At 38.9% G+C, this 14,986-nt stretch overlaps 1 pseudogene; it reads right to left on the bottom strand.

Moving 5' to 3' along the window:
* The window catches only part of LOC104636972 (aldehyde oxidase 2-like), a 46,081-nt pseudogene that overhangs the window by 19,401 nt on the left and 11,694 nt on the right, over nt 1–14,986 (bottom strand).

The following is a 14,986-nucleotide window of genomic DNA, read 5'->3' as shown; positions in this document are numbered from 1 at the left end:
TAAATCCTAATATTAATAATGCCACTGTTATCAAGATCTGCCAATAGCACCATCACCTCAAAACACCACCATCACCTCAAACTGAGGATGAAACCAATTATATCAGACCTACCTTCAAATGTGTCAGGTAACAGCTATATGAAATATCCTGGCCTGAAAGTTTTGGGTGATTGATATACACACATGCAATTATTCAGACCCGTGGCCCCTGCAGGACTGAGAAATAGACAAAAATTCTCCTTCTATTTTTTTCTGTAGCACACAATCCTAATACTATTCCTACTATCAACTATGTATAGATGACCTGTATATGCTACAGCAACTCTTCATTCAGCTAGCCCTCATCTTAGTTCCTGAAGTCCATGCAAGGCTTGTTAATAAACCAACTGCTTAACCTCTTTCCCCCAAACAACATATTTTATCCTAGATTCAACCATTATCAGGTAATTGATACCCAGAAGAATATGAAATACATATGTTACTGACATCTGTCACAGTCACAATCCCATTCCTCGTCTTATGGTTAATACAAGATTTAACCAAAAATGAAACTTTCCTCCTTTCTTTTCCCAAACCAGTTCCAAACCTAGTCTAATCATAACCAGAATTGAACAGTATCTTTGTAAGCAATATCTTCAGCAAAATGAAAAATATATCCAGTCTCTCCCATAAAGTCGTCAGCCAAACTCTGTAGCTCATGCAAGAGTCAATAGGAAAACAAACTCCTCAGCCCTTCTTTCTCCAACCCATATTGAACCATAAATCCTGTCCCATCAGGTTTTAGTGTTCTCAAATCATACACCAACACCAAAAAGAAGGGGTTTGGCTCTGCCACCACCAGTTGCCAAGCTGACTTAGTGCTAGCATTGTTTACCTAGTTATTTTTAATGTAAGGATTAGGAAGTCAAAAGGAAGAGTTTTGCTACCAGCTGAATCTTGCATTACCTTGCAGCCTGGCTTTGTATCTGAGAGGGGGCTCGTATTCAATTCTGACTTACGTATACTTGTCATCTGATGATGGGGTAGGGCTGATGTTAGCACTATTTTGGAGTAAGAAAGGGATGGATGTTTCTGCTTTTTTTTTGGATATTGCATGGGCTGTAGGAACAGGATGATAGCTGTTGTTTTGATTCATAGCATTTGTAAGGGTACTCTTAGGACTGAGGCAAGGTTGGTGCTGGGGATTTCTTGCTGCATCATGTTAGTCAATGAAATTATGTTGATTTGCCCTAGAAGACACTGTTACCCAGTAATTGAGCAAAATATCTTCTCCTCTCACTTACTTTATATTTTCCAAAGAAAGGGTGCCATCCACCAATGATTAACATATCCATATGTCTTTCAAGGGCAAAACGGACTGGACACCCAGTCCTAAAGTGAACATAAAAAAATCCACTTTTATTACAGCATGTTCATGCAGATTGCAAATGACATTACATGTTCACAGCCAAACTTCTAGTGGTGGCAATAAATCAGTCCATTCTATATTTTAGTTTCTTATTACCCTACCATGCTTGAGTTTAGGCTGATTCAGTAGAATTTTTTTTATTATTTTTTGCTATAGAATCAAAGTGGAAGAAGTGAGCTTTTCAGTGGTTTCCCTTTAGCTTCTCAACAGGGAGATGCAAGTTCCATGAAGCATGCACAGGACATGGCAAGAAAGCCAGAGTAAAGGAGAGCTGTGGCACAAAGGACTGATGTGAGCACACCCATGTATGAGGATAAAAACCACTTTCACTGAATATCTAGAGTGAAAATCAAGCCACTGTGCCTGGGAAAGGCCTGAATGGTTGGGATTTGTACAGACCAGCCCTGAGAGAAAACTGCCTCCATGCCTTTGTTTTGGCTCTCAGATGGTAAGTGAATACCATAGCCAAAAGCCCAGAGAATTTTCAAGCCTCTACCCAAGATTTACTGCCAAAGAGATAAAAAAGATGATGTTGTCAAGATGATGTCACTCATTTGATTTAGTTAAATCAACTTACTTGTTGGCTGCCACTGCTGCAATTACAGCAAAGAGTGAAGATTTAGTAATCTTCCCACCGAATGCTCCACCAACACGTTTCACACGGCACATAATTTTATTGGACTGGAGGTTTAACGCTGAAGCGACTAATTCCTGCAAAAGTGAGCATCCAGGATTTTACTGAGAATTGTTACCTAACAAAGTACATTAAAAAAGGCCTACTTTCCATGGCTAACCATATATTAAAAGATAACAGGTTTAAGAATCCTGGGTAGAAAACTGGAGTTGCTATAGAAACAAACAAAAAAAGATTTCAAATAACTAAAGATGCTAACGAAAGCACAATCTAGTCTTTAAAGAATAGTGGACATGTAAAAATAGCTCCATAAACTAGTTTGATTATCTGATTATCTGATGCCAGATATGATAATCTCTATATAGAACTGCAAGTTTCACCTGTGGCTGCAGATAAAGCATCCACTAAAATATCAAGCTGAATGGAACGGAGTGATTGTTTACAGCACACTAGACAGTGTAGCTAAAATACTGACAAATCATTGCATTCTGAAAATATCTCCTCTGACAGTGCTTTCAGAGATGCAAATAGAGGTTTAACTTGTCGGGCTGACAGGGAAAGCTTAAAAAATGCAAGCCAGTGATGAACTGCAAAAGCTAATCTTAAACATGTAGAAATTAACATCTATTCTATGAAACTGTTGTTTTCTACAGGCCTACAATCCCATTCTGGTGTTAGCTAAGACCTGTTAACTTTTTTTTCACATAATTTCATATGATTCATATGTTGTTATTTACATATTTATTTATCAGTATTTACACATGATTGTGACCCCATCATCATCAATGTAACTACTCATATGAGCAACGTAACTTGTCTGAATATTCTTTCTGAAGCTGAAGGCACTCATTGCTGCAAAAAAGTGGTTGTCCAGGATTATACTGAGAATGCTCACTGATTTTAGGAGGATTTGACCAATATATCAAAGACAGAATTAGTCTTTTCTCAACAAGAAGATTACAGCCATATTATCTATCCAAGATACCCTTTGTTCATCCCATAGTAATACTGCTCATTTGTTTCTGCACTGTGTTGGATAATACAAATAGCACAAGACCTACTGTTACATTCAGCTTCATCATTAGTAGTCAGGTCACTTATTTTCATAAAAAGATTAGTACCAGTTAATCTCAATTGGGAACACCATTAGGGAGTTTTCAGAGAAGCACAGAAGAATGAAAGCAACTCGTAGCCACATAGTTCAGCTTTAAGGTTATTTAGGAAGGTAAGAAACAGGTATCATTAATGCTTTGTTTTACCTGTACATCTGTTGCATGCTGAGTTGACACATACACATCCATTTCTTTAACCTCCACTCTTGGAATAACAAGAACACTATTTGTTTCCAGGTAAAAATGTTCCTGTCCTCCCATGTGCAATTCACCTGTTATGTATATAATTACAGGAAAATCTAAGCTAGGCTTCAAATGAACTGCAAGGAGATTTGTATTTGCCTATATATATATATATATGGCAGGGGAAAAAAGTTTTGTCACAGAAGAAAAATAGTTTCATTTATTTTTTATTTCTTTGTATCTCAGGTTTACACCTTCTGAGACCTGTGTTTATTAAGAGGAAATTATTGAATCACCTAATCCTTGTATAGCTTTTTTTTTTTTTCTTTTCCAGGATAAGATCAGTATCAATTTAATATCTCATGCTTTTTCTTCTTTAGGAGGTTACATCTCTTCTGCTATAACAGGATTATAATGTCCTCTTCTAAATCAGTCTGTGAGGGAAAATACAGCTTTCTTCTTCCTTTCTTATGATCTTTCCATCAGTATGCCCTTCTACTATTACACTTTTTCTACCCCTTTTTACCCAACACTTTACTTTTGTACTATTTTCCTCACAGAGAGAGAAATCTGTCAGCACAGCATAAAAGCTAATTCTGTAAATTCTCTATGTAACCTTAACTTTATGCCATCCTTGGGTCTGACAATATTTCCCTAGCAGTTATTCCTGAAACGTGTTCATGCAGAAGTAGTTGGAATCAGAACTGAAGCCACTAGAGGGTGACATGACATTTCATAGGGAACAGTTGGAAAAAGTCCAAAGGAGAGCCGAAAAAATCATCAGACGTCATGAACATATATGGAGAAGACTGACAGAATTGAGGGCGCTCAGCCCAAAAAAGTGAAGGAAGACATGAATCTTCAAATCCATAGAAGGCTGCTGCAAAGAGGAAGAGAATAGTCTGTGCTATGTGCTCATAGTAGAGAGAACAAGAAGCAGTAGTAGTACTTAAATTGCAGCAAATTGTTAGCAATATGGATAATCCTTCTAATGATAGGAATAGTGAAGCACTGGAAAAAATTGCCTGGGGAGACTGCAGAGTCTTCATGCTTGGAGGTCTCCAAGAACAACTTAGATAAATCTGATCATTCTTTCAAACATGATACAGGTGGAATTGATGTTGGAAAAAGGAAAAGGGGCTGATAGCCTGCTACATTTCCTCCTGTGATCGAGCAGGTGTTAATTAACGTGTAGTTAGTGTTCAGTAAAAAGAAAAACTCAGCTGCAGAAATTTTGGAGTGATAACAGCAGAAGGTAGGTGTGATAATATGTCATGAGAGGACAATCAGAAAAGCACACAAGTAGGACATATGAGTTGTTGAAGCATTTATCAGGTGCTCACTAACAAATTTTAGAGCTGTATTCAAGTGTTAGAAACACAGAATTAGGGGAAGTATTAAAACTGGCCAAGCCAGTGTTAAGAGAAGCATATCTTGGTATCATATACCTTAATTTTAACAAGTCTTCTTACACTGTTTCACAGACTACTCTTATAAGCAAATTGAGAAATACAGTCCAGATAAAATCAGCGACACCACTGGTTGAAAACTGCACTCAGAAAGCAGTTTACAGGATTGGCTGACAAGCTGCAAAGATGATGCATGTAGAATCATAGAAGAGTCTTTTCTGGATCTGATGTTACCCCACGATTATTTTAATAACTAATGAGTCAACTACAAATAATACCAAACTGGAAAGGGCTGCAGGCCCTTTAAAGGACAGGCTCAGATTTGAAAGTGATTTTTCTACATTGGAGAAATGGCCTAAGCGCCAGTACTTTTGATAAGACTTTTGAACAAGATCTAACCAGGGATTACAGAGGAGCACAACTTGACTGTTTATTCACAATTGATAACACCACAACAACCCTAATATCATTCTGTGATACTAATGTTATATAGAATTTCTGGGAGACTCCACTTGGCATTGGTGAAACCTAATCTGAAATATTACCATAGTGAAGTTGGATGTAGTAAAATTAGAGATAATGGAGAAGTAAGCAGTGACAATGATAAAGATTAGCAGACATGACTTATGGGGAATAGATGAGAGGATTCTGTTTAGAGGGTGAACCTTTAAAGTTTGCAGGAAGGGAGATTTAGATTAGGTATTAGGGAAAAAAAAGCATTCTAATTATAAGGACAGTTAAACTCTAGAACTAATTACAGTTGTGGAGCTTGTGGAATATTCTTCACTGATACATCTCAAACACAGGTCTGATACTTATGCACAGAGTATGCTCTGGGACTACTGGATTATGTTTACTATTTGAAGACAGTGAATTTGGTGACTGTAGGAGTGGTATTCGAGACCAGTTTACTCTGATCCCCTTGTTTCTGGGATTAGCCCTAAGTCAAGCAGTCAACTTAAAACGAGGTAAGTTAAGTTAGCTAATACCCATAAACAAAGCCTTATTTAGCTGTGATGTTTGTCATAGTATTAGGGCATCTCATTTTAGTTAGCTGAGCTCTAAAACAAGGAAATGGTAGAGTTTAGTCAACATGAGCTAGCAGGTGTTAGCTAAGTTTAATTTAAACATGACTGTTTCATCTCCATTCCCACTGAAGTGGAAAAAATCAACAAGAGAGTAAGATTTTTTGAGAAGAGAATAGAAATTTAAATTCAGCCACCAGCTGGAAATAGATTCTGAACTAGCATAACTCTACTCCTTTGTCTGATGCACTGCACGTATGAACTACCTTCTATTATTTCATCATTAGACTTGAATCCTTTCTCAATATCTCCTTTTTCTATTTGCCTTTCTTTGGTAATGTATGAATTATGTTTTATTACATCCTGCAGCAAGAAAAAAACCCCAACATGTTAATTGTAATTCAGAAAGTCAGATGATTTTCATATAGTACAATCTTTCATCATTCATATGATCCTTTTTCAAATGGTGTTGTGGTTTAACCCCAGCCCGCAACTAAGCTCCACGCAGCTGCTCACTCACTCTCCCCCGGTGGGGTGGGGGAGAGAATCAGAAGACTAAAAGTGAGCAAACTTGTGAGTTGAGATAAAGAGAGTTTAATAGGTAAAGCAACAGCTGTGCACATGCAACCAAAGCAAAACAAGGAATTAATTCACTGCTTCCCATTGGCAGGCAGGTGTTCAGCCATCTCCAGGAAAGCAGAGCTCCATCACATGTAACAGTTACTTAGAAAGAAAAATGCCATAATTCTGAACGTCCCCTCTTCTTTTTCCCCCAGCTTTATTGCTGAGCATGATGTCATATGGTATGGAATATCCCTTTGGTCGGTTGGGGTCAGCTGTCCCAGTTGTGTCCCCTCCCAACTTCTTGTGCACCCTCAGCCCACTCACTGGTGGGGTGGGGTGGTGTGAGAAGCAGAAAAGGCCTTGGCTCTGTGTAAGCACTGCACAGCAGTAACGAAAACATCCCTGTATTATCAACACTGTTTTCAGCACAAATCCAAAACATAGCCCCATAGTAGTTACTGTGAAGAAAATTAATTCTATCCAGCCAAAACCAGTACAGATGGTTGTAGCTAAGAACTAGAACGACCAGGATAGTTGTTCCCCTTCCACCGTCAAAGACAGCTTCTGGTTCTTCTGTTTTTGGGTTTTTTTTTCATTTTTTGTAGTTCATATCATTCTCTTCTTCCCCCAGATTAGAAATACTAAATGTTTGTTTATGGCATTCAGAGCTGTTGAAAATATTTCAGAATCAGATTGCTTGCTACTGAAAACCTGCCAGGCTTGAAAATTTTCAGAACATCAATGCAGGATGCGTGATTCCAGAACTTCTGCAAACGTAAGTGCTCAAATTTAATTCTACACTGACCTACTCCTGCTGGGAATTTGGCTCCTGGAGGCATGGAATTGCTCACTTAAAACTTTCTGAATATTCTTTAGCAATTTCATCCTAGATCTACAAAGACCAGTCTCCGATATACTGTATGCTATATGAACAGGTACCTAATAAGATTTTTTTTGTGTTTCTAAAAACAAAACTTTGTAGGCCATTTATAAACTTTTTACACTTCATCTTTAGATCTTATATAAAAAAAAAAAAATTTCAAAGCCTGGCAGAGCTCTGCACAAGGAGGTAAATAGTGAGTGAGGTGACTTAAGAGCTCTATCAAACAAGGAAGAGGAGACAGATTGTTACCTCAATGGTCAGAAATGGCTCCAGATCTTCATACACTATCTTCACCTTTTCAGCCCTGCACTTTGCCTGAGTCAGTGACTCTGCAACCACAGCACAGATTATCTGACCAACACAAATCACCTGCAATGCAACAATGTATTACCCAAGGAAAAAAACACAGGAGTGGTTTTGTCTCATCTTATCTCATTTTGTCTCATCTTTGAAAATCTCAAATGTCACGGCTATTTCATCCTTACTCAGAATCCATGACAATCACTCATTTATCAGCCTTTAAGGAAACATGGCAGATTCATTTAAATCCCAAGTTATTTAAAGGAGCTTTTCCTTTCTCTCTCACTGGGGAACAGTAATTCTGTTCAGCCCAGCCTGCCTGACACTGCATTAATAGCTCTTGCATTTATTTTCATTTCATTGCAATAAGATGATACTTGCAAACTCACTTTCCTTTTTTGTAAACAACTGAAGCAAAAGGTCCAGACAGTCCTCCAGAAGCAAGAAATACCTTATCTTCTGCATATGCTGGCTCATCCTTGCCATTTTTCCCTGGAACATCTCTTGCCGTCACTACATCAACCACTCCTGGCACCTGAAGGGCTTCTGATGTGTCAATTGATCTGGAAAGTAAAGCATGCACATAAATGAGTACAGTACATGGTACAAATATCTCTAGTACAAGTAATTCAGTGAATTTCAGGACAGAAACATAATCCACTTGCTATTGTCACCACAGATCCCTACATAGAAAAGAAAGTGGAAAAGTGTAGATTAGCATATTGAGAAAAAAATAAAGGGAAAGCATGAGCATCTGTGTGTGCATAGCATAGAACAGGTCTTTAAATTCTAGTTCCAGTACATACAAAATCTAAGAATATATTTTCTTTCTACATTTTTTGTACTAAAACGGGTGAATGCATTAATAGGGATTCATCTGTCCATACCTGACACTATTTAAAGCAGACAGTAAAGAAATTTTTACCTCATTTGTAATACATACCTCATAATATGGCCAAATCAGACAATAAGAATAGAAAATATCATAGAATCACAGAATCATAGAATGGTTAGGGTTGGAAGGGACCTCAAAGATCATCTAGTTCCAACCCCCCTGCTGCGGGCAGGGACACCCTCCACTACACCACGTTGCCCAAAGCCTCATCCAACCTGGTCTTAAACACTTCCAGGATGGGGCCTCCACAACCTCTCTGGGCAACCTGTTCCAGTGCCTCACCACTCTCACAGTAAAGAATTTCTTTCTAACATCTCATCTAAATCGACCCTCCTTCAGCTTGAACCCATTACCCCTTGTCCTGTCACTACACTCCCTCATAAACAGTCCCTCACCAGCTTTCCTGTAGGCCTCCTTCAGGTACTGGTAAGCTGCAGTTAGATCTCCCTGGAGCCGCCTTTTCTCCAGGCTGAACAACCCCAACTCTCTCAGCCTGTCCTCATAGGAGAGGTGCTCCAGCCCTCCCATCAGCTTCGTGGCCTCCTCTGAACTTGCTCCAACAGCTCCATGTCTCTCCTGTACTGGGGCCCCCAAGCTGGATGCAGTACTCCAGGTGGGGTCTCACAAGAGCGGAGCAGAGGGGCAGGATCACCTCCCTCGACCTGCTGGTCACACTTCTTTTGGTCACACTTCTTTTGATGCAGCCTAGGACACGGTTGGTTTTCTGGGCTGCAAGCGCACACTGCCATCAACAATCCCTTCTATTACTTCAAAGACAGCTTGGAATTGAAAGTATTTCAGACATATTTCATGAAAATACAGCTTTGGTGCTCTCTGTTGTTGAATTGCTGATAATTCACATTAACTGAAACAGGCTATTATCAGGGACAGTGAAATCTTCCAATATTGATGTTTTGGTTGTGCTTTTACTGAGTAAAGAGTTCTCTGTAAAACATACCTTAGCCTCTTAAAGGAGAACAAAACAAATTCTTGGCCGATGCTGAAAGTTTTGGTGGAAAACTGATAAGAAGCAGCAAAAGTCTGATTTTAAAAGTTTTAAAATTTTGCAGCAAAGCAAAAATGTGACTGAAAATTCTTGATGAAATTTGAACATTTTTAAAATTGAAATCTTCTACTGAACAAACTTTTTCACGTGCCAACTACCCCTCTCTTTATCTGTAGCTTTGCAAATAAATCTTTAAGGCGTGAACAATCACAGAGATACAGGAGCAGGTTATTCCATTTATTTATACTAAGGCCCACTGGACAGTTTAACTAAATTCTGCTGAGTTCTTGCATAGCTGAAAGTTGTGCCTCTGTTTCAGCTGTGTCAGGATAGCCTGATGCTGCACAACACTTTGAGGGCAAGGAGTGCATCTGCACCCTGAGAGACCAGGAAATTTATAAAACAATAAAAGATTTTCCACAGGGTCAACTGGTTCAGCAGCTTCACATTACAATCAGTGGAGGCTTAGGAATGAAAAGTTAGAACGGCAAAATACTCATTAAAATAAAGGGTCTGTGGCAGTTCCAGCTACAAACACACCTCACCTGATAGATTTGGACACCCTGGGGAATACCACTTTGTAGCATTCCCAAAGCACTCATCTCCAGTGAGAGTTCAGCATACCTGAAGGGATACTAAAAGGAAGGTGATGTCAGAGCAGTGTTGTCAGACCATTATTTCTAAACCAAAATCTTTCTCCTGATATATTTTGAAGTAAAGCCTAGCACCTTTACCCTTTCTTCTCAAATCCACAAATCTTTAAAAAAGCAGAGTCTTCCTGCAGTCTGTATGCTAATATGGGTATGCAATTCTTGTTCAGTCCTTACCATCTGATGTAAACCATGTAACACTTCCAGGTAAAATCTGAAAAGAAAGCTGACAAGCAGAGTTCTTCTATATTCTGCTTTCCCACCCACAGCTGACAGAGAGAGAAAAATTTCCCCCAGCACCAGTCTGCAAGCTTCGTTCAGCACCTGATCATTCCATTGCCTGGTAGAAAAATAGACTAACATGAACACACTTCTTTACAAAAACCAGGCAGCTAAAGCTATTGTGAACTATGTGGGAAGTATTAAGTGAATCAGCATAAGTTATATCAAGAAATAACCTTTTGCTGGGGAGGACAGGTCAAATAAAACAGATTGTGAGAGGCTTATGATAGGATCTCCACTGGCAGAATCAAGCAGACCTCATGCATCACACCATGACTCCTGCATTTGGCTTAAATACATTAAGATATCCAGTACCTTCCTATGAGCTTCTCACAGGACTTTCTTGCACTGAGTGTGGTTGAGCCAATGCCTCCATATAAAATACTCAGATCTACAATGGTGTCTGTGTCTGGACTGAAGAGGACTCGCATTCCAGAATTCACTATGGACAAAGTATTTTTCTGACTTTCAGCCTGTCTGAAGGCTGAAATAAAGTCATCCTAATGGGAAAAAAAGAAAGGAAAAATCCCATAAATGGCAGAAATTGACTGAAAGAAAACAAATCTATTATGCTTTGTATTTTAGGTATTACCATTGTCCAAAGAAAGCAACATTTTTAAAGAACATTTGCTAGAATTGCTGTTTCAGTTAAACTTCTTATTTTTCTTGAAGTACTAAGCTAATCATAGATAGACATACTAAGAGACAACACTATTTGAGGTTATCTACATGTAAGAGAACATGCCAAATTTTAAATTTTAGCAGAGGTTTAATGACTTCAGAGTGCTGGAAAAGCAGTCTTGGTATAAGCCACTTCATATATGGCTGGTATGTTCTTTAAATTGAATTACAGTTTCTTCTCCAGGACATGGAGGCCCCACTGTGCAAAGGAACCTGATTTTGTGAAGATTTTACACTCGAGAGATTCTACATTTTATGCTACCATAATGGCATTTATAGAGGGAGGCACTAGAAACAGCTGGGCTTTCTATTGTTAGAAATATTTTGTTCTGGAAACAAATCCACATATTTTAAAAGAAAACATAATAGCAGTTTTGTTCGTGATCAGGCACAGATGAGTCCTTTGAAGAAAGCGTATAAAGTGCCCTTTCTGTAGCCCCAGAAAGAAACTTCAGATTCAGACAGCCACAGAACTTTAAAAGTAGGGGTTGGCAGGTTAGATCTATCACTATGAGTATGTGATACTGTCATGCCAAATGTAAAACTCAAGATTACGTGTTGGACAGTGAGTCTTGTCAGAGATGGAAAATCCTCTCAATGGGATTTACATTGCATCACTGAAGCAACATTCACATCAAGCTACTCAAACCCAAAAGCCAGCAACTGACAGGAACAAGAGGGAAAACTGACAGCCAGGTTTCCATCTACACTTTCTATTGACAACTCTTGCAAAAAAAGTGTGCATGTGCCTTTTTGTTGTGTCAGCAGAGTTAATCAAAAAGGCGCTTCAGCATGAAAGTGTTAATTCAGCATGGTGTTAATTTCCTGTGGTGAGGCTGCTTCATCTCACGTTATTCATGTGATGGCTGATAGATAATTTTCCTGCTCTTTGAAGCAACGCTTTGAGTCTGCCAGCAGTGCTATTGTCTTTTTGTTCATTTTATTGTCTCCACCTCTGCTGTTCTTAGGGGCAACTGTCTCTCTCTGAAAGGCAAGACTCTGAAATACCCTCTGCGATAGCTTTAGTTTAGTTAGTGGCACAACTTGTCATGGGACAAAGCAAGTTGGGATTTCTTTTTTTCTTTTACTTTGTGGAGGAACTAACCCACTCCTTAATTTTATCTTCCAGGCTGTTTGTCTCTCAAATCACCACTAAGGCTCAAAGTTTCCGGGCAGCAGAAGCACTGTTGCTACTGCCAACACATTATGCTTTTGCAGGCTTTAAGCTCATGGGAGTCTTGTTGTTTTTCATGGGAAAGCTGCCATGGCCGGCCAGTCTCTCATGGGCAGCAGCACTCCTCCAGCATGAGGCCACTGATGTATTGCTGATCTGTTCTCCAGCTAGAGTTCTCAGGTGCTGCAAGAAAGCTTGATAGATCTTCGTTTTCTCCTGTGGAAGTTTTGGGACTGCCTCCATCAGAATGTCTCTGAGCTGGGCCAAGCAGCAGGCAGCTCCTATTACTAGCCCTGAGATCAAATGAGTTTGTGATAGAAAGGCTCATGACTGGTGAAAACATAAAAAAAATAAAGTTGACTTAGGGCCTTCCCCTATGTTTGCTGTCTGCAGAAATTTGAGATTTGAACAAATATTTTTTTACGTAACAGTTTCATAAATTGTCTGTCACCATCCATCATCTTCAGACTATAGGTGACATACAGGTTAAAAGGCTTAGGGAAATGACTGCTACAGAAAGAAAAAACCCAAAACATTCTGCACCAATGAGAGTCAACGGTTCTTATTGCTTCTGGTTTCAAAATACAAAACCCAAGTTAATTCAGTCACCACTGTTTGTACCATCAGTAGAAGTAACTTGGAGACTTATCATCATTTGTGCTACTCACAACATGCATTTCTGGAATCCTAACAGGATGGAGAATGATTGGATGATAGGCACCATGGCGATTTTTTTTTGAGTCCTCAAAGGCAAAGTACGATAGCATGATTGGAGATCTGTTTAAAGAATTAAGCATATTCCTTGACACAGACACTGAAAAGTTCAAAACCTTTGTAACTAAGTAGTTTCAAGGTGTTATGTGATTTTTTTTTGGTGCAGCATCTTGAATATCACATTTTACTGCTTCTACCAAGGTCCACTTCATCTGCTTCTTTCTGCCGTCCAAAGGCTGACCTGAAACTCCAACATTCTCTTTCCTGACTCTTGCTTCTTGTTCCTCTGGACTGTTTTCTGGTCCTTTCCTATATCACATTCAGATTTCACCTCTCATCTCAAAGCTATACATAATTCCACACCTGCTTCATCATGTTTCTAGCTACTCAATCCACTTCCCAATATGACCTACATAATTCCCTTGTTCTCTTCTTGTGCAATGTCTTTAAAAAAACCTATTCCCAAACTTGTTTATACATGTAGTAACTAGATTATCTCATGACTTGTCTCCATCGTATACCTCAGGCTTTCTATGGTAGTCCTCTTTGCTATGCATTAACTGTTTTAGAGCCTGATCTGATGACAACAGGGCTTTCCCTTGATGTGAAGGGACTTGAAATTTTTAAGATTTAAGATTTGGTGCTTTGCCAAGTACTGCATCATGGGGGTATGTTAACTCAACAAATGCCATGCCCTTCACTGGGCAATGTACAGGTAACTAGAAGACCCAAAGGGTTCTCTTTTGATCTGTGCCTTTACTGTCCCACCAGTGAAGGAAATATTCTTACCAAATTCCTCCTGTCTGCTTACTCCCTCAAAAAAACAGTATAGTAACAATTTATAAAAGCACCATAATATCCATAATATGCAGAAACTAGGTATTATGACATATAGGGTTACTGTGCCCTTTTCATAGGGATTATTTATTTTGTGATGCTCAAGCTAACATGGATGTGAAGTGTTTGGTGCTCATCAGCATGAGTGAGTTCCTCCTTATTCACACAAATTGTCTTTCTGAGGTTACTGGGAAAAATTAGGCATCACACATCCTGGGCTCAGGTGATACTAGTCCTAATCTAGTTATTGACATGCTGCAAAAAATCAGAGGAGATTACATTGGCCTAAATATTGATGATCATTGTGGTGAGAGAATACATTTAGGATCCCCAGAAGATAAATTGCAAGGTTATGTGACTACTGCATAATGTAATCCCTGTGTCAAAAGATCTTTTGTCCTTCCATACCCACACTGGTGTTCCCCACAACCAGGGGTGCCTTTGGATACTTGGCTTTCAGCTCCAGAAGCTCCTTCAGGCTAGTGGGAGAAATCCATGTTGTTCTCTTGCCATGAAAAATCAGGGTTATTCTTTGCTGCTCCTGAGCCGTTCTCTGTGGTGGAAATGACAAAGACTTGGTAATTTTGACTAATGTTAATATAAACCACCATATTGTTAACTAGGACGCTGTGTCATGATAGACAGTGAGACATTAATGGGCCTTTTAATCTGAGGTTCCTGAAGTGCTGTAGCATGCTGAGCTTTTATTGTAAACTATATTCTTGCTTGAGAAACTGAGATGAGAACCATCTAAATGACTTGGTAAAAGACACACTAAATGAGTGTTAGGAGAAGACATCATTTGCATATGATGTAAACAATAAAGCAATGCGACTGGATTTTATGGGAAACCAGGATGCCAAAATCTCACTGCATATGTGACATAACACAAGAAGTATATTCTTATAGTCAGGGAGGATCACTGCATCCCCATTTGCTGAGTATCTTGTATCTACTGTACTAGACCTAGATTAGTTTCTACAATATGTAAAATGTTTTTTAAAATTAAAGTATCTACTTTCCCATTTGTCTGCAAGGACTAATCTCTTCAGAAATATTGTCTCCTCGGATGGCTGATTGGTATTTACATTTTTGTTTAATCAAAGTGTTTTTCAGGCACCTCCTGTCTTACAAGACTAAATATAACATTTTTTTCCCCCTGAGAATACCATATATGTTCTTTTCATATTTGACAAGTGCCATGTGGAATCATGGTTTCAAAATATGCA

The sequence above is a fragment of the Balearica regulorum genome, chromosome 6, assembly GCF_011004875.1.
Source record: "Balearica regulorum gibbericeps isolate bBalReg1 chromosome 6, bBalReg1.pri, whole genome shotgun sequence".
NCBI classification, from domain to species: domain Eukaryota; kingdom Metazoa; phylum Chordata; class Aves; order Gruiformes; family Gruidae; genus Balearica; species Balearica regulorum.
Note: the sequence above shows the minus strand (reverse complement) of the source record. Positions and strands in the feature narration are given on the sequence as shown.